The following is a 22,565-nucleotide window of genomic DNA, read 5'->3' on the forward strand; positions in this document are numbered from 1 at the left end:
GACAAACTATACCCTCAAGAACAGAATACCCAGGCGGCGGCTGCATATAGACCTCCTCACGCAGCTCACCATTAAAGGCATTCTTAACATCAAGCTGAGAGATGGACCACTCACGAACAGAGACCACAACAAGAAGAGTGCGAATAGTGGTCATGTGAGCAATAGGAGCAAAAGTCTCATCATAGTCGTGACCATGCTCCTGCTGAAAACCATGAGCAACAAGACGAGCCTTATAGCGCTCAAGAGAACCATCAGAGCAGGTCTTCACCTTATCAACCCACTTACATGTAATAGGACGCACATGTGCAGGACGAGGAATAAGATCCCACGTGTGAGTGCGCTCAAGAGCGGCAATCTCCTCAGCCATAGCATGCTGCCATTCGGGATGAGGAAGAGCATCACGATAAGATGCTAGCTCCGAAAGAACAGGAGCAGCATAAGCAGAAGGAGTATAATAATCAGGACGTCTACGAAGATGATGACTATGACGAAAAAGCTACTCAGGAGAGGAATCATCTGAAAGAGAGGCCTCAATAGGAGAAGATGGTATATCAGACAAAGAGGGCACATCATAAGAGGATGGCACATTAGAAAAAGACGGCGCATCAGAAGACCGAACACGACGAGTATAGACATGTGTCACCGGTGGCTTTACAGAAAAATCAGGAGCCACAATAGGACAGTCCAAAGAAGTAGACTCTGAAGAGAACACATCAGCACGATGAGCAGGCGAGGAGACTACAGGGGGAGCCACTGGAGGAGCAACCTGGCGTGATAAAGGTGTGATAGCAATAGAAGTATCAGGTAATATTAAGAAGGATAGTGGATCAACCAAAGATGTAGGGGAAACATCAGAAGAAGGACGAGGATAAAAAGGATGAGATTCATCGAATACAACATCCTGAGAAATCCGCATCCGACGGCCAACCGGATCCCAACAACGATAGCCCTTATGCTCAGAACTATAGCTAAGAAAAACACACTCAGCGGACTGAGCAGTCAGCTGCGTGCGCTCATGTGGTGCAAGAAACACATAGCACACACAGCCAAAGAGATGAAGACTGGAATAGTCAGGCGACTGGTTTAGAAGTCGCTCAAAAGGAATCTCACCATGAAAAGCAGAAGAAGGTTGAATGTTAGTCAAATAAGTGGCTGTAGACACAGCCTCAGCCCAAAAATGAGGCGGAACAGAAGAAGCAAGCATAAGAGCACGAGCGGTTTCAAGAAGATGACGATGCTTGCGCTCGGCCACACCATTCGGAGCATGGGCGCCAGGACAAGAAAATTGAGTAAGAGTGCCTTGCTCAGAGAGAACCTGATTAAGAGCTACAGAAAGATACTCGCCTGCAGAATCAACACAAAAAACATGAATAGAAGTGTCAAAATGAGTGCGGATCATAGTAGTAAAAGTCTTGTAGCTACGATGTTTCATAAAATAAATCCATGTATGACGAGAAAAATCATCTATGAATATAATATAGTATCGATGGCCCCCTTTAGAAACAAAGGGAGCAGGACCCTAGACATCCGAGTGAACAAGTGTTGGAGGTATGCCTTAGAGGCAATCATAGATATGATGATATTACATTTGTATCCATGATTTATATTGTGTTCCTTGAATATCCATTAAAGGCTACTTGAATTGATTTGCAATTATGTGAATTATATGTGAAACTCTTTACTTGTATGGTTATTCTAAAATTGTCCATAGTCGGAGTTCATGTGAGGACACACATGAATATTACACTAGCACATGTATTAGTTGATGACTATGTTTCACAAGTCATGGACATGGAGATGTTGAACTAATAATGTGGGCACATGTGGAGACACGTGCTAGGACTGACCCAACACGAGAAGTAGTTCTCTCTTTACACAACATATACACTTTGTCCTTAGACCTGAGATTGTTGCATGTATTCAAGATGTGGATCGACTTACTTAGGGGCTATCAAACGCTACGCCGTAACAGGGTAGTTATAAAGGTACCTTTCGGGTTTGTCAAGAAGCATGCTATGAGACATGGTCAATCAAGATGGGATTTGCCCCTCTCTGATTGAGAGTGATATCTCTGGGCCCCTCGAGTGATCGGATCCGAAAATGCATGGCCATGCTACATACGGTTAAGAGTTAACCTACAAAGGGATTCCGAATCATAGGATCGAGAAAGAGCGGTCGGCATGAAGCTAGACCAAATATCGTGAGGCAAAGGGAATAGCATTTATATAATGTTGTGATGGTTCGTCTGATATGATCTTCGTGTGCGTATAGGAGTTGGCACGTCTTGCTAGAGGCCGCTACCGACTATTGGGCCGAGTAGGAGTACTCTGGCCATGTCTATACGTATCCGAACCCATAGAGTCACACACTTAAGGGACTGGAAGCCCAATTCGGATGCGATCCGAGTTGGATTAGGTTTAGAAGCACTAATGGGCCTCGGACCCAGAGGCCCGTTAGGAACCTCTATAAATAGAGGGGTGGGGGCGCCCTAGGGTTTGCACCTTTTTGTGAAACACATCTGCTGCGCCTCCCACACCCTCGCCTGTTGCAACTCGCGGACCTAGCAGTCCGGCTTGCGACGCTTCCTCCCTGCACATGTGGATACCTTGAAGGTGTTGCACCTGCAGCACTTGGACGAGCCGCCGACGAGCTACGACGAGCCGCCGACGAGCCGCGGCACGAGGGCGATCTTGCTGCACATGGACGAGCTGCTGAGGAGCTGCTGGACGTCGACGTGATCGACTACGTACGACTACGTTGATCGACTTCGCTGCATCAACGCGAATTTACATCTTTCACATCATTGCGTCGAGTGGTAATCCCGTGATCCTTATACGACAGTTTTCCTAGTTTACGCGGTAGAAAATTTTGATTTGCGCTAGTGTAGCCTACCTCGTATCCCAACAACAAGAGCAAAAGGACGCTGTGACACAGACTCACTAGAATGATAGGAAAGCTGAATCTGCTTGCCCAACCGACAACCCTGACATTGAGGTAAAGACTCATGATCTGAAACTAACCCTAGAAGACTACGACGAATCAAACTAGACAGATGAGAGCCACATAGATGACCCAAGCGATGATGCGACTAATCAAAAGACGAGATGGACGAAGCAGCCAACGCGGAGCCAACTAGACTGACAGGCGTAGCGGAAGGAACACGAAGCAGTCAAGCTCCCAAAGACGCTGAGAATCATGACAACGAGGGCCAGTACCAACCAGCTGACCCGTGCGACGATCCTGAACATAACAAAAATCAGGATCAAGAATAACACGACAGTCAAGATCAATGAGCTGGCCAGCGGACATGAGCTGCATGGTCAGATCGGGAATATAAGAAACATCAGGAACATGAAAAGAGTTAGATAGGAGAGTGCCATGTCCGACAATAGGAAGAGAAGAACCATCGACTGTATGAACAATGGGAGAACCAGGTGGAGAACGTATGGAAGAAAGGTAGGTGCAATTAGGAGTCATATGAAATGAAGCACCAGAATCAAGAATCCATGGACAAATACCTGGAGTAGATGTGGAAGGTGGTTCCAGAGTGGAAGACTGAGGAGCAGAAGCAAAACCTATAGGTGCAGAAGGCTGAGTCACAGAACCCGCAGCTCCCGGTGGCGTAGAGGAAACAAGGCGACTGAGCACCTTGATGATCTCCTGTGTCTCAGAACTAGCCGAAGTCAGCAACTATGCACGAAGTGGCTCAAACTCATCCCGAAGAGGCATCAAGAAGTCGTAGATGCGGCGAAGCTCAAGGGCCTGCTGCTAACCCAGGCAGGACTGACAAGTGCTAGGTGACAACTGAAGACCAAGAGTGTCAAGCTGACGCCAAATAGCAGAAATCTGAGCATAGAAATCATCAACTGTACCATTACCCTGTTGAACAAGCTGCTCCTGATGAATGGCTGCAAGAAAAGTAGAGTGACCAGTGGACTCATAACGCTGACGAAGAAAAGCCCACATATGATGTGCAAAGTCAAGCTCAACAATATCAGCCGAAACCCTATCCTCCATGCTAGCAACAAGAATAGAAGCAGCTCGAGCATCCTCATCAACCCATGTCCAATATGTAGTAAACTGAGACTCATATGACGCATGACCATCATCATAATCAGCAAGCAGTTTCACCACATCCGCATCATAAGCAGCAAGCAACCGATCCATCTCTTCAGCCGTAGCCTTCTCTGGAATCACAGGCTTCTCAGGAATCACCGGGTATGTAGGAGCAGTAGGATGAGGTGGGCAAGGCAACCTGCCAGTTAGAAACTCCCAAAGACAAAGACCGCGCATATGAATCCGTAGATGAGGAACCCAATCTCAATAATTAGTGCCATTGAATAGCACCAGACAACGTAGTTGTAGCACTGGAACACCACCAGACAAAGGAGTCGAAAGAGCCATGGTGACAGCAAGAGTGCAAGTAAAGCAACGACAGACGACGGTGAGAGCGAGAGCGCAGAGAAACAGTGGTGCAAGAGGGTTTTTTTTTTTACAAAACCTCACCGGAGGAGGCGCCCTCGAGCAGAGAGAGCCTCACGGGCGCCAAAAAAACAGAGGCGCCCCAAAAATAGAGGCAGCAAGTTTTTTTCTTTCTTTCTTTTTTTTCTTTTTCTCTCTCGCAGACAAGCAGACTCTGGTGGGCAGGCAGCCGGCGATGGCGGCGGGAGATCCGGCGGACGAGCGGGAGGCCTAGCGGCCGACTGACGATGCGGACGGCGGACGACGCGCAAGGTCGCACGAGCGGCAGCGGGAGATCCGGTGTGGCGGAACCACCTCGGATTAACTAGATTAAGCAGAGTTAAGTCGCCTAACATGCGACACTCCCGCCTAAACCGAGTTAATGCGAAGTGCCGTCGGATTTCCATCCGATTTAACCACTTAAACAGGATCGAGTTCAGCAAACCCACACAAAGGTGAGCGGTTACAGAGAATACAACAAGCCCACTGAGTTAAACAAGTTTTACCCATTTGGTTCGGTCATAAAATCCAACATCAGAGTTTTACAAGATTCAAGAAAACAACAGAGAAAACTAGCGGAAGACTTCGTCGGGGTCGGATGTCCGGGCGAGGCCAGCCAGAACATCACTGAGTCCTCTCCTCGCCGTCCGAGGAGGGGTCCCACTCGACCGTCCAGCCTGGCGGGAGCTGGGGCGGCCAAGCACCAACCAGAGAGGGGTCGGAAGCAGCAACTTCACCTGAAAACAGAAGCCACAACAAGGCTGAGCTACTAAGCTCAACAAGACTTAACCGATGGGAGTGAGGGCTACTCCTCCTTCTAGACATGCAAGGCTCTTTGGCTGTGGGGTTTGTTTGCCAAAAGCACTAATTAACACTATATCAGTTTTTAGCTCAGGTTCTATGTTCATTTACCAGTCTAGGTTGTGCGACCTATTCTAAGCATTCATAGAACCAACAAAAGGTGTAGATGTAACAACAACATTGCCATCATCAGATTCCTTATTTACTCAGGGTGACATAGCGATCAAGCAGTCTCAAACTGTGAGAGGCAGACGAATCGATTCGAGTTCCTTAACCATGCATGGTGAACCTAGCCTCACGACATCCACGCACCCGGAGGTCGCTTCCTGTGTTGGCCTTCCCCATCAATCCCCTAACCCGTGTCGGGCCCATTTCCTTTGGTGCAAGGTTCCACAGACCCGGCCTCTACCGTCCTGTGACCACACATTGCCACCACGTGCGACAACCAGCAGGGGAAACTCCGTTCCAAGAACAATGGGGCGACCGCTCACGTCTAGGTTCAATCCGGTACTAGGCTTCCTCATCCCATACTAAGTATGAGGCTAGTACTTTCAAACACTTGATCACGAACACCACCGTTGTCGGGCCTTAGCAAGATTGCATAGACAGACGGGGCGACCATCCGACCACCAAAGAGTTACCCAAAACCCTGCCCCGTCCGTCGTCCTTATAGTTCTGACAGGAGAGTAACATGCAACTCCTATAACTCGCGAGTGACAGGAAATCACTCGACTTTTACCGTCTCCTACTTAAGCAATGCAGCTACTCGGTCCAACAACTAGTGCTCAGATCACTGGGATAACTAGTCATGCATCTAGGGTTTCACACAACTCCTATACGTAAATGCACAAGCATGTTACAGAAGGCATGCGCAAGTCTGGTAAAACACATAGGACTTTCATGCAACCGGGGCTTGCCTTCAAGCAAGGAGGACGGGAACTGCTCGACTTCGGGGGCGACTTCGACTTCGGAGGGCAGGAGCTCAGCTACAGCTTCTTCTTCTGGCGCCGGGTGAAGCTCGTAGAAGCCGTCGGCGAGGTGCAGCTCTACACGAATGCAATGCAAGGGTTAGCTTAGACGGTTAGTTCAACAGCAACACTGGCTTGCCTGAGCCCAGAAACTCGCAACAAGGAGCAGGAGGTGATGGTGGTTCGAGAGCTGAGGATAAACAAAAGGTGAGGGTAGGAAGGAATTAGTGGTCTGATCCTTGAACTAGAGGATGTGATAACTGGGATCCTCAGACGCAAGCGCTGAAGGGTTTCCAAGTTTTACACATACACCCTTGAGTTGAAGAAAAAGATCACAGCCAAGCCCTTGGGCGAGGCGGATAAGGGTCGACAGAACAGACAGGGTCGGACGAGACGGAACTGGGGTCGGGCGGATAGGAGGGGTCGGGCGAGGCGGACTTGGGGTCGGCAACTCACCTTCTTCCTGAAAGGAAGGCTTGGGGTCGGGAAGAAGAGAACTTGGGCGGAGTGACTAAAGCTTCAAGCACGGGCTAAGACTGGCAATGCTCCGGCGGCGGCGCTGCTTCTTGCGGATCACAAGAGAGCTCTTACGCAGCGCTGAGGAGCAAGCTGCTGGGTGACTTGGAGAAAACTGAGAGAGAACTGAGAGAAGAACTCCTCAAGAGCTGGGTGGGTGGTGCTAGGAGCTTGAGCAGGGAGCTAAAGAAAGCTGAAGGCAACAAGGGCGGAGGAAACTCCGGCGACGGGGGCATTCCTTTTATAGCTGCTGGAGCAGAGGAAAGGAAACGGCGCGGAGAGAGAGAAGGGGAGCGGCGCGAAGGCCGGGGAGAGGCAATGGAGTGCTCTGCCGGGGCGGCGATTGAGCAAAGGAGGCGGTGCGGCAGAACTCTGGGGTGACGCCAGCGATCATTGCGTTCTGCCGTGAGGGCAGCGTAGGGGCGGGTAGACTGGTGGTTGAGATTTGGCGGAAAGCGGGCGTCGTCGTGCGGAAGATTTGATCGAAGTGACCGGCTTAACGGCGCTAGAAACGAGGGCGCTCAGGTGAGAAGACAGGCGGACGCGGGCGCGGGGGAGAGCGCAGAACAACAGATTGTCGGGCGGCTTCTGACAGAGCGGGGAAAGGAACTGTCGCGGCCGCGGTCGGGGTTGGCGGTGGAGGAATCGTCGTGTAGCGGCGACCGGGCGGTGCAACTGTGGCTGAAAGGACGGAAAAGACGGGCGACATCGGGCTCTGGGGCCGGGATCTGGTGGCGTGATGATGGGCGCGGGAGATGAGGCTCTGCAGAAAGGGGTGCAGAGGGCTTCCGCTGCTATTGGGGAAAGGCGGCGCGGGAACCCACTCGGTCGCTGGCCAGAGACAAAACGGAGCAGCAGGCGTCGGAGAAGACGAGCCACGCGGCAGGAAGGCTCTGAGGCGGCCATGCAACTCGAGTGCGGCTGTCGCGGGGGATCTGGAAAAAGATCTCACGGGTCCACCTGTGGATAGATCTGACGGGTGAGGAAGATCAGCAGAATCCGACGGTGGGCCGAGCTTGCCGGGGTCGGGAGAGGAGCGAAGCGGAAAGGGGTCGGATCTCAGGGGTCGGGACCGGCGGAAAACTGAGCACTTAGGTGTGGTCAAGCAAGACAGCTGGCTAAGCTTAAGGGCTAAGATCAAAACTAACTAGAAAGGCTTAGGGGTCGGTCGTTACAGCCTACCCCTCTTAAAAAGAATCTCGTCCCGAGATTCAAGGATCAAAAGGGGTGTGCTTTGCTTACCTCCTTGATGGGATAGAAAACCTGGGAAATGCTTGTTCAGATACTCGCCCGTTTCCCATGTGGCTTCATCCTCGGTGTGGTTTCTCCAGAGGATCTTGTACATCTTTACCACTTGGCGTCGGGTGTGCCTTTCCTTTTGGTCAAGAACTCGATCTGGGTACTTGGCGTAGGTCAGGTCGGGCTCTACTTGAAGTTGTTCTTGCTCTATGATTTCTGCTGGAACTCGGATACACTTCTTCAGTTGAGACACATGAAAAACATCATGTATGGCTGATAGCTGCTCTGGGAGTTGGATCCGGTAAGCAACGGGTCCACATATCTCCACAATCTCATAAGGGCCAACATAGCGGGGTGCTAACTTGCCTTTTATTCCAAACCGTTGCACTCCTTTGGTCGGGGAGATTCGAAGGTACACGTGATCACCAAGGTCGAACTGCAGGGGTCTTCTCCGTCGGTCGGAGTAACTCTTCTGTCGGGATTGGGCGGCCTTGAGATTTGCTTGAATCACCTTCACTTGCTCTTCGGCTTCTGCCACTAAGTCAGGGCCATATACCTGTCTTTCTCCTGGTTGGGACCAGTTCAGGGGTGTCCTGCATCTTCGACCATACAGGGCCTCAAACGGTGCCATCTTCAAACTGGCCTGATAGCTGTTATTGTAGGAGAATTCTGCTAAGGGCAGACACTTGTCCCAGTTTTTATCATAGTGGATGACACAGGCTCTTAGCATGTCTTCAAGGATCTGGTTGACTCTCTCGGTTTGGCCATCGGTTTGGGGATGATACGTTGAGCTTCGGATGAGCTTGGTGCCCATAGATGCTTGTAATTGCTCCCAAAAACGGGCCACAAACTAGACTCCTCGATCAGAGATGATGGTCTTGGGTACACCATGTAGGGAAACGATACGGTCGAGGTACAACTCTGCATATTGCTTGACTGTGTAGGTGGTACGAACAGGAAGGAAATGTGCCGTCTTGGTCAGACGGTCCACTATAACCCAGATGGAATCACACCGTTGAGTTGTAAGGGGTAACCCAACTATGAAGTCCATGCTAATGTATTCCCATTTCCAAGAGGGAATAGGTAGCGGCTGCAGGGTTCCTGCTACCTTCAAATGACTGGCCTTGACACGTTGACAGGTGTCACATTCTGAGACATAACGAGCTATCTCTGGTTTCATTCCACTCCACCAAAAGGTTTGACGAAGATCATGGTACATCTTATTGCTGCCAGGATGGATCGAGAACTTGGAGAGATGAGCTTCATCCAGGATCTGCTTCCTCAACTCGGGGTCAGCGGGTACGACTAGTCGGTTTCCATAATACACACCTCCCGTTTTGTCCTGACGGAATTGCTTATATCCTTTATCCTTTCCTGATATCTTACTGATGATCCGTTTTATTTCTTCATCCTTAACTTGTGTTGACCGAATTTGGTCCTCTAAAACTGAGTCAAGTATGATGTGACTAAGGGTTCCATGAGGAACAATTTCCAAACTTAGTTTTCCCATCTCGTGACACAGGGTTTTGGTGAAAGCTGTTGACAACAAGCAGTTGCAATGGGGTTTGCGACTGAGGGCATCGGCTACTACATTTGCCTTGCCAGGATGATAGTGCACTTCCAACTCATAATCCTTTATCAACTCCAGCCATCTTCTCTGACGCATGTTGAGGTCGGCTTGAGTGAAGATGTACTTGAGGCTCTTGTGGTCGGTGTAGATGTTGCAGTGAGCTCCCATTAGGTAGTGCCTCCATATCTTCAAGGCATGTATCACTGCTGCTAACTCAAGGTCATGTGTCGGGTAGCTTAGTTCATGAGGTCGTAACGCACGTGAGGCATAGGCAATGACTCGGCTGTCTTGCATAAGAACACATCCGAGTCCAGTGTCAGAGGCGTCACAGTATACGTCATACGGCCTAGAGGGGTCGGGTTGAGCCAAAACTGGGGCGGTGGTCAGCGAGTGCTTCAGGGTCTTGAAGGCCTCTTCACACTTGGTGTCCCACACAAATTTGACCTCTTTCTTCAGCAACTCGGTCATCGGCTTAGCTATCTTGGAGAAATCCGGTATGAAACGCCGATAGTAACCTGCAAGTCCAAGGAAACTCCTGATCTGGTGTACTGAGGTAGGAGACTTCCATTCCATGACTTCTTGTACCTTGCTGGGATCCACGGCGATACCATCCTTGGAGATAATGTGTCCCAGAAACTTGACACTATCTAACCAAAACTCACACTTGGAGAACTTTGCATAAAGCTGGTGATCTCTCAGCCGTTGGAGAACTATATGAAGATGGTTGGCATGCTCTTCCTCATTCTTCGAGTACACTAGGATGTCATCAATGAACACCACTACAAACTTGTCCAGCTCAGGCATAAACACCGAGTTCATAAGGTACATGAAATAAGCGGGTGCATTGGTGAGTCCAAAGGACATGACTAGATACTCGTACAGTCCATATCTGGTAGAGAAAGCTGTCTTGGGTATGTCACAGGGTCGAATTTTTATTTGGTGATAACCAGAACGAAGATCGATCTTGGAGAACACTTTTGCTCCGGCTAACTGATCGAACAAAACATCAATACGTGGCAGTGGGTACTTGTTCTTGACTGTTACCGCATTGAGGGGTCGGTAATCCACACACATACGTAGACTGCCATCTTTCTTCTTCACAAACAGGGCAGGGCAACCCCAAGATGATGTACTGGGTCGAATGAAGCCCTTTTCCAACAGATCATGCACCTGGGTCTTCAACACGGCTAACTCAACGGGTGGCATCCGATAGGGTCTCTTAGATATCGGGGCTGTGCCAGGAATCAACTCTATGGAAAACTCCACTTCTCTATCAGGGGGCATACCCGACAAATCTTCTGGAAACACATCAAGGTACTTACTGATAACAGGGAGGTCTTCTAGACGGGCTCCCAACAGAGGGTAGGCACAAGGAGTCGGAGACTCAGGATGGGTCAAAGATAGGGTAGAACGGCCATGAGAGGGCGAGCTGATGTAAAGAGATCGGGCTGATGTATCTAAAACAACATGATGTCGGGCCATCCAGTCCATACCAAGGATGACATCTATGCCCTTTAGGTCAAGGATGATAAGGTTTTCCTTGAAGAGGGTGGGGCCTAGCTGGAGAGGCACAAGAATAACGACCTGATCCGACGTTATCCTTCCTCCAGGAGTGGCGATCACATAGGGTTCCTTAGTGTGACCGACACTTAGCCCACATCTTTCCCTTGCCTTACTCCCGATAAAGCTATGAGAGGCTCCTAAATCAAACAACACAACAACCGCTTGATTTAAAACAAGGAAAGTACCCGTCATTACTGGCGCACCTTCGGGAAGTTCGGTCAAGCTGGTGTAGTTGAGTCGGCCTTGTCGGACTTGCACCTTGGGCCTCCTTCCTCTGGCTGCCATGGGGTTCTGACCTTGCTGCTGATTCTTGTTCCTGGGGCAGTCCCTTGCAAAATGTCCTTCATTGCCGCAGGTAAAACAACGATTGCTGGCTGCCGGGCGAGGTGGCGTTGGCAGGATCGGCCGGGGCACTTGCGGCTGGAAGCCTGGAAAACGAGGCATTGTCGCCGGCGGGGGTCGGGCGATCCAATTCCTTGACTGCTGGGGTCGGCCAGGGGCTTGTGGAGGAGTCATTCGGAACCTTCGAGTCGGTGGACTCGGAAATGCCACAGAGGCTTTCCGCTTCTGGTCGGTCTTGAGAGCTTGCATGCAGTCCTCCTGAGAGATGGCCAGGTTGACCAACTCGTTGTAGGTATCCACCCTGATGGGGTTCAGCCTTTCCCTGAGCTCCAAGCTCAGTCCTCGGCGGAATCTGTCCCGCTTCTTCTTGTCTGTGTCCGCATGATAGCCAGCATAACGGCATAGGTCATTGAACGCTTGGGCGTAATGGAGCACATCCCGAGTTCCTTGGGTGAGGGCCAGAAACTCGTTGAGCTTGCGCTCCAGGAGACCTTCGGGAATGTGATGCGCCTTGAACGCCGTCTTGAACTCGCTCCAACTGACCACGTGGCCCTTGAACTCGCTCCAACTGACCACGTGGCCAGCCGGCAGCATGACATGGTAGTGGTCCCACCAAAGCCGTGCGGAGCCACGCAGCTGTTGAGCGGCAAACCGCGCCTTGTTGTGATCGGGGCATGGAGCGGTGAGGAGCTCGAACTTGGATTCGATCGTGCGAACCCATGCATCAGCATCGAGCGGTTCTTGCGTCTTTTGGAACAGCGGGGGCTGCGTCCCCAGAAAGTCCTCATACCGCGCGATATGCGGCTGCTGCTGTGCTCTTCCACCATGTGGCTGCTGGTGTTGTCCTTGCACCAGATGCCTTAGCAGCTCGGTTTGAGTAGCTAGGATTGCCTCCAATGGCGATGGGGGCGGGGGAAAATCCTGGCGCTGATCACTACCACTGGGTCCAGAACTAGACCTAGTGCGGTGCGCCATCTGCAAGAGTTAACGCCCCATTAATTTCATAATCTTAGGTGTACTCCAACAAATGGAACGTATAGCTTAAATCCTTTAATGCGACTCTTGCCAGTGGTGCATCACACGTCCTCGTAGGGAAGCACATTCCTCGCATTCTCGGCATAGGTAACCTCTACTTGACCTGGTACCTCACTTCAGGCAACACATGCCACATACAGACTCCTAGGATCTGATCCACTCAAACCAAGGGGTCGGACACGGTCCGTTCTTGAAAAGGGTCGGACGAGGCGGAGACTGCCTCAAGGTCGGCGCACTCTGGCTCGCAAACTAGGGTCGGCCAACTGAACAGGCTCCCCGAAAACAGCATAGGGTTACGGCGCAACTTACTCAACCCTAGCATTCACACCATACGAGGAGAGAACTATGCACCGGGGTTAACTTTATACACAACAACGTTTCAACACAGGGAGTACTCAACTCAAGGCTAACCTATTACAGCTTTTCCAAAATCTAGGCTGCCGAGGAGTACAACAAAAAGAAAGAAGGTTCCCTGAGAACCCTTAAGCTACCAATGGACACTATGAGTCGGAGAAGGGGCGACATCTTCTTCTATGTCCATGCTGGACGCTCCCTCATCTTCCTCAGGGTCCTCCTGAGCTTCGAGCTGCATGTTGAGGGCATGCATATCCTCGAGCTCGGCTTGGTGCTCCTCCAGGTGGGCATTGGCGACTGCTAGCTCCATTTCCACCTCCATCTTTTCCTCCGAGAGCTCTATCATGCCGTCCACGAGGTCGGCGACTTCTCCTTCTAGCTCGGAGATCCGATCTTGCATATCGTGGATCTGGATACCACGCTGAATCAGCTGGTAAGTTCGGCCTACCAGGTCTCTTCTTGCTGCCTGGAGGTAACCGTGGGTATATGCAGCCGTACAGGCGAAGAGGGTCATGGCTCTTCCCTGAAGCTCTATCAACCTGTAGAGGGCAGCCATGCACCGGACGTTGGTGGAGATGGTGACCATAGCACAGGTGGTGGCCAACACCTCGATGTTTCCGACGCGGTCAAGCCAGGCCGGGTCCAGCCGACTCCTGACGGGGAAAAGACCGATCGGGTCCAGCGTGATCTCCACGGGGTGCAACTGACAGAACTGGGTGAGCAACTGAAGGGCGGCGGACTCCCATGTATCTTCCGGAGAAAGACCATAGGCTATTATGCCCAGAGAGGGCCAGTCGGGCCGTACAAGGGGAGGTGGTACCAACGCTTGCACCTGGCACGTCTGAATGCCCTGTTCCATATATAATCGTCCGGCATACAGGGGCGGGGACTGATACCCAAACCACTTCAGCATATCCCACAAAATCGCGGGAAACCCCTCGAAATGCAGGCACGTTGATTGGAATGTACCGTCCGCTCCAAAAACAACATGTCCGGGAACAGCCATCTGGAACCAAGAAAACCGAAACCACGTGAGATGACTTCAAGGATCAGGGGTCGGATAGAAAAGCAGACAGGTTTCACCGAGAGCAACTAAGAGAAGCTAGAAATCCTTAGATCAAAAGAACTCTTTCGGACAGGGTTGCTGCTGAGAAAAGGGACCGTACAACCTCTTTAGATATGCCGCATGCACGACCTACCGTACTCTTAACCAAATACAACTGCCCAACCTTGGGTCTTACGCGGTCAGCGCCGGTGACAAGGCAACAATACGTCTCTCCCTATAATAACTAGTCGGTTCTAGTAACGTCTCTTAAACGAACGCGGTTAGCAACCTGCAGAAAAACACCACACACGAACCTTCCGTGCCAGCACCCACGAAAGCGTTCCCAAACATTACCGCTCACTATAGGAACGGCACCCATGCGTTTAAGGCTGCATGGACAGCACTCAACCGTGGAAATAGGCTCCCTTTGAATGGATCCGTATAACCCTTCGCATACTCGTGATGCGGAATCGGCACACGTGTGACAAACGTGGCGAAACAACCGTGCTGATAGGTTCGTTGGAATCGAACCGTACCAACCTTCGTAGGGAACACATACGGAACCTGCGCACGTGTAATAGACGTGGGCGAAAACAACCGCGAAGATAGGGTCCTTTGAATGGAGCTCCCTATCAACCCTCGCATACTCGCGATGCGGAACTCGGCACACGTATGATAGATGTGGCGAAGTGCTGGAGGAGTTAGCAAATAACCAAGTACTTATTAGTCACCTGAAACAACCCCAAAATCCCCTAGGGCCTCTCGCACTAAGTCATCCTTAACGATCGTATGAGATTTTCAAAACTTTCTTGCAGCTTTTATCCTTTCAAAGAAGTGTTTAGGGCTCATTGGGTTCTCTGAAATGCTAAACACGGCTCTGATACCAGCTGTGGCGGAACCACCTCGGATTAACTAGATTAAGCAGAGTTAAGTCGCCTAACATGCGACACTCCCGCCTAAACCGAGTTAATGCGAAGTGCCGTCAGATTTCCATCCGATTTAACCACTTAAACAGGATCAAGTTCAGCAAACCCACACAAAGGTGAGCGGTTACAGAGAATACAACAAGCCCACTGAGTTAAACAAGTTTTACCCATTTGGTTCGGTCATAAAATCCAACATCAGAGTTTTACAAGATTCAAGAAAACAACAGAGAAAACTAGCGGAAGACTTCGTCGGGGTCAGATGTCCGGGCGAGACCAGCCAGAACATCACTGAGTCCTCTCCTCGCCGTCCGAGGAGGGGTCCCACTCGACCGTCCAGCCTGGCGGGAGCTGGGGCGGCCAAGCACCAACCAGAGAGGGGTCGGAAGCAGCAACTTCACCTGAAAATAGAAGCCACAACAAGGCTGAGCTACTAAGTTCAACAAGACTTAACCGATGGGAGTGAGGGCTACTCCTCCTTCTAGACATGCAAGGCTCTTTGGCTGTGGGGTTTGTTTGCCAAAAGCACTAATTAACACTATATCAGTTTTTAGCTCAGGTTCTATGTTCATTTACCAGTCTAGGTTGTGCGACCTATTCTAAGCATTCATAGAACCAACAAAAGGTGTAGATGTAACAACAACATTGCCATCATCAGATTCCTTATTTACTCAGGGTGACATAGCGATCAAGCAGTCTCAAACTGTGAGAGGCAGACGAATCGATTCGAGTTCCTTAACCATGCATGGTGAACCTAGCCTCACGACATCCACGCACCCGGAGGTCGCTTCCTGTGTCGGCCTTCCCCATCAATCCCCTAACCCGTGTCGGGCCCATTTCCTTTGGTGCAAGGTTCCACAGACCCGGCCTCTACCGTCCTGTGACCACACATTGCCACCACGTGCGACAACCAGCAGGGGAAACTCCGTTCCAAGAACAATGGGGCGACCGCTCACGTCTAGGTTCAATCCGATACTAGGCTTCCTCATCCCATACTAAGTATGAGGCTAGTACTTTCAAACACTTGATCACGAACACCACCGCTGTCGGGCCTTAGCAAGATTGCATAGACAGACGGGGCGACCATCCGACCACCAAAGAGTTACCCAAAACCCTGCCCCGTCCGTCGTCCTTATAGTTCTGACAGGAGAGTAACATGCAACTCCTATAACTCGCGAGTGACAGGAAATCACTCGACTTTTACCGTCTCCTACTTAAGCAATGCAGCTACTCGGTCCAACAACTAGTGCTCAGATCACTGGGATAACTAGTCATGCATCTAGGGTTTCACACAACTCCTATACGTAAATGCACAAGCATGTTACAGAAGGCATGCGCAAGTCTGGTAAAACACATAGGACTTTCATGCAACCGGGGCTTGCCTTCAAGCAAGGAGGACGGGAACTGCTCGACTTCGGGGGCGACTTCGACTTCGGAGGGCAGGAGCTCGGCTACAACTTCTTCTTCTGGCGCTGGGTGAAGCTCGTAGAAGCCGTCGGCGAGGTGCAGCTCTACACGAATGCAATGCAAGGGTTAGCTTAGACGGTTAGTTCAACAGCAACACTGGCTTGCCTGAGCCCAGAAATTTGCAACAAGGAGCAGGAGGTGATGGTGGTTCGAGAGCTGAGGATAAACAAAAGGTGAGGGTAGGAAGGAATTAGTGGTCTGATCCTTGAACTAGAGGATGTGATAACTGGGATCCTCAGACGCAAGCGCTGAAGGTTTCCAAGTTTTACACATACACCCTCGAGTTGAAGAAAAAGATCACAGCCAAGCCCTCGGGCGAGGCGGATAAGGGTCGACAGAACAGACAGGGTCGGACGAGACGGAACTGGGGTCGGGCGGATAGGAGGGGTCGGGCGAGGCGGACTTGGGGTCGGCAACTCACCTTCTTCCTGAAAGGAAGGCTTGGGGTCGGGAAGAAGAGAACTTGGGCGGAGTGACTAAAGCTTCAAGCAAGGGCTAAGACTGGCAATGCTCCGGCGGCGGCGCTGCTTCTTGCGGATCACAAGAGAGCTCTTACACAGCGCTGAGGAGCAAGCTGCTGGGTGACTTGGAGAAAACTGAGAGAGAACTGAGAGAAGAACTCCTCAAGAGCTGGGTGGGTGGTGCTAGGAGCTTGAGCAGGGAGCTAAAGAAAGCTGAAGGCAACAAGGGCGGAGGAAACTCCGGCGACGGGGGCATTCCTTTTATAGCTGCTGGAGCAGAGGAAAGGAAACGGCGCGGAGAGAGAGAAGGGGAGCGGCGCGAAGGCCGGGGAGAGGCAATGGAGTGCTCTGCCGGGGCGGCGATTGAGCAAAGGAGGCGGTGCGGCAGAACTCCGGGGTGACGCCAGCGATCATTGCGTTCTGCCGTCAGGGCGGCGTAGGGGCGGGTAGACTGGTGGTTGAGATTTGGCGGAAAGCGGGCGTCGTCGTGCGGAAGATTTGATCGAAGTGACCGGCTTAACGGCGCTAGAAACGAGGGCGCTCAGGTGAGAAGACAGGCGGACGCGGGCGCGGGGGAGAGCGCGGAACAACAGATTGTCGGGCGGCTTCTGACAGAGCGGGGAAAGGAACTGTCGCGGCCGCGGTCGGGGTTGGCGGTGGAGGAATCGTCGTGTAGCGACGACCGGGCGGCGCAACTGTGGCTGAAAGGACGGAAAAGACGGGCGACATCGGGCTCTGGGGCCGGGATCTGGTGGCGTGATGATGGGCGCGGGAGACGAGGCTCTGCAGAAAGGGGTGCAGAGGGCTTCCGCTGCTATTGGGGAAAGGGGGCGCGGGAACCCACTCGGTCGCTGGCCAGAGACAAAACGGAGCAGCAGGCGTCGGAGAAGACGAGCCACGCGGCAGGAAGGCTCTGAGGCGGCCATGCAACTCGAGTGCAGCTGTCGCGGGGGATCTGGAAAAAGATCTCACGGGTCCACCTGTGGATAGATCTGACGGGTGAGGAAGATCAGCAGAATCCGACGGTGGGCCGAGCTTGCCGGGGTCGGGAGAGGAGCGAAGCGGAAAGGGGTCGGATCTCAGGGGTCGGGACCGGTGGAAAACTGAGCACTTAGGTGTGGTCAAGCAAGACAGCTGGCTAAGCTTAAGGGCTGAGATCAAAACTAACTGGAAAGGCTTAGGGGTCGGTCGTTACATCCGGCGGCGTCGGCGCACGGGCGCACGAGAGGTGGGAGATCCGGCAACGGCAGCGCACGGGTGCAGGCGGGCGGAGGGGCGGCGGCAATGGGAGACGAGCCAGCGGTGGGAGACTAGCAGAAAAGAACACGCAAGTGCAACGTGCGAGTAAAAAAAAAGGAACCCTAGGGCAGATCGAGAAGAAATCTAACCCTAGTTTGGCTCCGTACCATGTTAGGAATAGCACTTGTATTCATAATAGGGGCACTAGGCCCATATATATATATATATATATATATATATATATATATATATATATATATATATATATATATATATATATATATATATATATATATATATAACCCCATAGTAGAAAAGGTAAAATATCAACTGTACATATACATCTAACATGTTCCACCTGACTCGATTGACTGGTTCAAAAAGGGAGCAGTAACTGCACCTCATAAACAAATATTTGAAGGTACTGCTTTTATATGGTGCCTTATGAAATAAATGCATATTTGATATTGCTTTTTTACTTGATATGTGCTTGTTTGTCTCTAGATTGCTGGGCGCATGCAGCGATTGGAGCTACGGAGGGAATAAATGCTATAAGAACAGGAGAATTGGTTAAGTTATTAGAACAACAAGTTCTTGATCGCAACAATCTAAGTAATGGTTTCTATGATTATGGTCGTGGATATCCACACCTATCCTTTGATTACATTTGTAGAAATGGTGGGATAGTACCTGAGGCCCTTTATCCATATGTTGGCAGGAGAGGCCCATGTCAAAAAATTCATGTATGCCTACTGTTAACAAGTTAAATATTTAATTCATAGTTATGACTTCTGAATTTATATTTTCTCTTGTTTCTATGCAGGCTGAAAAGGTCACTATTGATGGCTACCAATTTGTGCCTAAAAATTGTGAATTTTCACTAAGACAAGCTGCGGCAAACCAACCAATTTGTGTTGACATATGTTTCGATGAACGTCTAGAATACTATTGTGGTGTAAGTGATTAACCTACATATTACAAGAGAATAAATGCAATTAGAAATTTTCATTCATTTTGAAGGTAGTTAGATAGAAAATATTGAAAACTTATTTTAGATTATACTTGCCATTCCACTGAAATCAATTCAATCCTGATATTAATGTTATTGCATATTTAACTCAAATAGCTGATTAGTTTATCAACATCTTGTAAGCACCAAATGTATTTTTGAAATCTAAACGAACGTATTTCTATTTCACATTAGGGAATTGCCGATGATATGGGTAGTTGTGGGAAGTTGAACCATTCAGTCCTTTTGACCGCATACGGGAAAACATCGAAAGGGAAAAAGTTTTGGGTCGTAAAAGACTCGGGTACGGGAAAATTTATTCTCATTGCTCGTGATGTTGGGAGCAAAGGCGGGGCGTTTGGAATAGCAAAAAGTGCTTGTTTTCCGGTGAAGATATCGCCTAATTGTGATGGTTCAGTTGAAGATGTATGGTAAGTTTTATTCACTAGTATATCTTTAATGCTGTTGAAACCATTCAAGTGCTTCTTTACACTAATCTAAGCTATCAACTAAGTTTAACAATTCCATTTATGAGTTATTGTGGATAAAGGGCTTTGTGGCATTAAAAGTGGCTGGCCATTATGAGTTTTCTGTTAAGATAGCTTAGAATGTTGGAGCGAAATTAATATGCCAGATGATACAATGTTATATGTGATATTCAATCCTCTTCATAGTTTGTTCCAGGTATAACAGTTTGAAGTGTCAGATGATACCCAGTGCATTGTTGCCCAATTGAAGATTTTATTGACTGTCACATCATAGATTGATACAATACAACCTACGGCAGGGACGGGGCACATGATATCGATGTTTCTCTATTTTCATCTGTTGAACGAAGTCCTGATCTGTAGTTAAAATGCTGATAAAGTAAATTAATATATATTTTTTCGTTTTGTTCTGATTATACTAAACAGGAAAGATTGAGCCATAAAAGGTGCATGATCAGATCAGATTGATTCAAGCATTGGAACTCCATAAGGTCACTCTTTGATGCTTACTGATGTGATGGAAGGTTAGCATTTTTCTTACAAAAGCTGCATTTTCTATATCGGTGCCTATCACATTCTTTCAACATAGTGATGGTACTATTATTTCTACTTGTTGTTGGTTTTATAATTTAGGTTAGGTCTTCTATGGATCGGTTAGAGACTTAAGAGTGTATAGGGTCAAGTCAGATTGCATCATTTTTTTGTTTAAAGGTCTTCCAAATGGAACTCAAATTTATACCTGCAGTACTCATAGATGCCATGAACTAAAATGCATTGTCCAAATGGTTCAGCCTGCTATGGACTTAAGACGAGCATACTAGAAAGCTGTAACACAAACGAACTTGGTCACCCTAATTTCCATTCACTGTGTTCTATGCTTTGTGTGCTCATCGCCAGTACTCTTAAGTCATGTTTAAACAGTTTGTTCCACGATGATATCTGATTTCTTTCTATCTTTTTAAGCAATATTTTGTGGCATTTAGTGCCCATATGATGCAATTCTACAATGGATCCTGATTGGTGATGATGCCTTTGCCAGGTTGAAGTGCCTCCTCCCAAGAAAAGGCTGGATTACTGCAGTGACTGCTGTAAAGTTTGAAATCCCACAAACTGAGCTGAACAAACAAAGTTGTTTTGCTGGTTCATGGCAACTTTTGAATTTGTAACATCGCTTTGGATGTCAGTTATACAGCTAGTGCTTATGTGATAGTAGGCTTTGCTGTCACTACGTTTCAGAGAGTGCAAAGGTTCTGTGCAGAAAATATCTTTCATTTTCCTTGTATTCTCTGTGGCACTATGTAACATAGCAATATTGTTGCTTGCCTCCCATTGGCACAATCTTTCAAATTTAAATTTGCATGTGTAGAGGGTTAGATTCAAGTTTTGTTCTGCCTTGTGAATTGAAAGAGCAAAAATAAACGGGAAGTTGCCTTCTGAATTGATTATGCGTGATTGAGACAAAATGCCACACTATGCTGAAAGTGGCTCAACTAGTTGTATTTCCTCTGAAAGAAATCCAACATGGAGGTAAATTAACAATTCACTCTCATTCTCCATAGATAGAGTAAAATGACACCTTGTCTCTACAGATTATCCACTGTACATTTCTATCACAAACACGAGGACTCCACACTTGACGAGCGGGCCAACTGCATTGGAGGAACACAATACTGCACATCATTACCCCTCAGCGTTATTTACTTCTCTGCCGCCTCCTGATTTGCCATCCAAAGATTACTTCGTGCCGTATTTGCCAACGGAAAGTTTTCAGTTCCATTTCACATTAAGCTGCTGTCAAGTGGTACACGAAAAGACGTTTTTGCCCCTTTTTTGATACAGGGTCACATGTTATCTCTATGTACACAAAGCAAACAAGTTCACAAAAGGAACATCAGTGCATAGATATTTCATCAACAATACATGAGTTTTGAGAAGAGATGTCACAAGCAGTACATAGAGACATAATCCAGACTAAGCAAAGGTCTCCAGGCCCACATTACAAGTTCAGCATCAGTACAAGAAAACACCATCACAGCAACTTGTGTCTGCCTTTAGCATTAGCTGCAACAGCTTTTTGTCTTCCTTTAGCCTTGGTTGCAGCAGCTGATTTCTTCCCTTTTGCCTTGGTTGTAGTAGCAGTTTGCTCACTTGACACCTGGTGCTCAATAGAAAGGGCTTCAGGTTGATTAGTACCACTCCTCGACACGCACCTGACCAAGTAATTTAGGTTATGATAAAACTCATTTTAATTTTTGGTCGACAAAAAATTCATGTCAAGTTGACGTTTACTGTTACTGAAATGGTTGGTGAAACGAGCAAAAGCGAGACATGTTTATCTTAGCGCGAGTAGTTGGCTAGCTTTCGAAACAGAGAACGTGTCCTCTCTTTTTTTTAAGATGATGCCATTTTTCTAGAAAATTCATCTTACTTATATATTAGTAGCATCATCTTGTTCCCCTGGAAATAATGCGACTGTAAATCATCTCTATGTTTGGTGATAAAAAAATAGAACGCGCCAACACAAGCTAAGGCAAAAGTAAGCGTTTTCCTTTTTCACTCTAGAACCATCATCTTTGCCCAAATATTGTTTGATATGGAAAGAGAAACTGCACCGAAATATTGGGGCTTTCGTTTCAAAAAAAGAAAAAAAATTGGGGGCTGGCTGTGCCTGTTGAACAAAAAGGGTATTCAACTCTCTCCTTTGGGCCATCGGCCCATCGGTTTGCAGACTAAATTCTTGCTCGCATGGGCCAGTCAGTCTACTGGGCCTATTCGTATAGGGGCCGTGGCCCGGTTTCCTATATCTTCCGTCTTCCCGTGGATAGGTAACTAAATATCTATAACCTAGCATTAGCTCAATAATTAGTCCACGACGAGAAACTATCTCAACATTTTAGATGAACCATCTCAACATTTTTTACATAAAAAATTTGATGAATACTAACAAAATATTAAGCAAAAACTGTTGATAAATGCAAAAAAAAAGTGGCCGTGTAAATAATTGTTGAGCAATAACATTGGTGAGTGTAAAAAAGTTAAAGAAAAATGTTGGTAGTACGTAAAAAGGAAGTTAAAGAAAAAGTG

Source organism: Setaria italica, chromosome III (assembly GCF_000263155.2).
Source record: "Setaria italica strain Yugu1 chromosome III, Setaria_italica_v2.0, whole genome shotgun sequence".
In the NCBI taxonomy this organism is placed as follows: Eukaryota; Viridiplantae; Streptophyta; class Magnoliopsida; order Poales; family Poaceae; genus Setaria; species Setaria italica.